Raw genomic sequence first — 2,033 nt, forward strand, 5'->3', positions numbered from 1 at the left:
GGGATGGCTGGAGTTGGCAGGAAAGAGTACTGGAGAAGAAAATGCTGAACACAGAGAGAATTCTATGGTCTTCTGAAGTTCTTCCCTGAGTGCTGATTAGTACCTGCTTTGAGGAAAGAAAATCAAGAGAAAGAACCATCTAGAAGGATAAGAAGGAATGTGACACAAAGTATTAGGGTAGTTCTTGTTACTCCCAGCCAGACTTGACTGAAGCCTGAGCCATTGGGCAGAGTTCACAGAACTGTTTTGACTAATCAAAGAGAAGCAAATAACCCTAGACTAGGTGCTATGCTAGTTAGTCCCTTATTGCAAGTTTCAAAAGGAAGATTCAAGAAAGATCAAACCATTTCCACTTCACAACTACATCCTACACACACACATGCACACATGCACACATACACACACATGCATGCACACACACGTGCACACACATGTGTGCACGCACACACACACTCTTAAAAGTAAAGTTAGGAATATAAAAAATATCTAGCAACCAATAACATAAAACCACATAGTCTACCATCCAAGAACCATCCTGACTACAGAGAGTAAGGAACATATGAACCATGATAAAACTTATTCAATGCCAAACTTACACAGATGTTAGAATTAGCACACAGCAACATCGAAAGCAATTATGGGAGATACTAAAGCTAATCCCAGAGCCTTCACATTGAGGTACATCCCCCGTCCTTTTTCATTTCTTTTTTTAGATCAGGTCCCTCTAATTTAAAGTTGCCTGGCCTAGGCTCAAACTTATGATCCTCCTGCTCAGGTTATAGTCATGTACCACCGTGCAGAGCTTAAAGTAGGTATTTTAACTATACTTCACATGAACACAACATTAAGTATATAGGAAAGGTATAAAAATAACCAAATAAAATTTCTAGATGAAAATAGGGTATCCAAGTTAAAATAAATATTCAATGTAATTCACAACAAATTATACATTTTAGAAGAACAGATTAGTGAGCCCAAGTATATCATAGTGAAAAATACCCTAAGTAACACAGACAGAAAAAAAATAATAATTTAAAAACTAAAAAGAGTAGTAGTGAGCTGTGGAACAGCTTCAAATGGTCCAATATAAATGTAACTGAATTCTGCAAAAGAGTGTATACAGAGGTCAGAACAGACAAAATAATAGCTGAAAATTTTTGAAGTTAATGAAAAGTATAATTGCATGTATTCAAGAAGTTCAATGAACTTAGCACAAGAACAAGAAAAAATTACATAAAAGAACATCATCATCAAATTCCTCAAAGCAAGTGTTGAAGAAAAAATCTTAAAGCAGCAACAAAGTACTGTATAAAAATAGAAGCAAAGATGATAATATATTTCTGATAGTAAAATTAATTTAAATGAGAAGTCCATAAAGGAATGATCAAGTACTGAAAGAAAAAAAGCCAAATTGTCAATGTAGAATTCTATTCCTAAAAAAAAAGTATATTTCAAAGCTGAAGACAAAAAAAAGAATTTTCATATTTACAAAACCAGAAAGAATTCATCACCAGCAGATCTATACTATAAGATACATTAAAAGAAATTCTTCAGGCAGAAAAATGTAAAGCCAGGTGGAAAATTGGGCCTATGCTAAAGAATGAAGAACACTGGAAATGTACATAAGTAAATGTGTGTTATATTTTTCTTAACATTCTTTAACTATCATTGACTATTTAAACAAGAATAACAGCAGTATATCATGATTTTATAACTGGAGTATACTACAATGCATGACATCAATGGCATGAAGAATGGAAAGGAAGACATGAAAGTTATACTGCCATAAGGTTCTTATGCTGAAAGTTACATATAATTCTTCTTGAAAGTTTACCATGAGTACTTAGGGACATACAAACCATACCCTAGAGAAACTCCTAAAGTAATAAAAGAAAACTTAAGGCTAATAAAGTAACAAGAAGATAAAATAAGCCATGTAAAGTTAATCCAAAAGGAGCCAGGGAGATGGCTCAGTGGAATAAGTGCTTCCCTGGCAAGCACAAGGGCCTGAGTTCAATCCCCGGTTCCACCAA

The sequence above is a fragment of the Octodon degus genome, unplaced genomic scaffold (genome assembly GCF_000260255.1).
Source record: "Octodon degus isolate 3935 unplaced genomic scaffold, OctDeg1.0 scaffold00088, whole genome shotgun sequence".
Taxonomy (NCBI): domain Eukaryota; kingdom Metazoa; phylum Chordata; class Mammalia; order Rodentia; family Octodontidae; genus Octodon; species Octodon degus.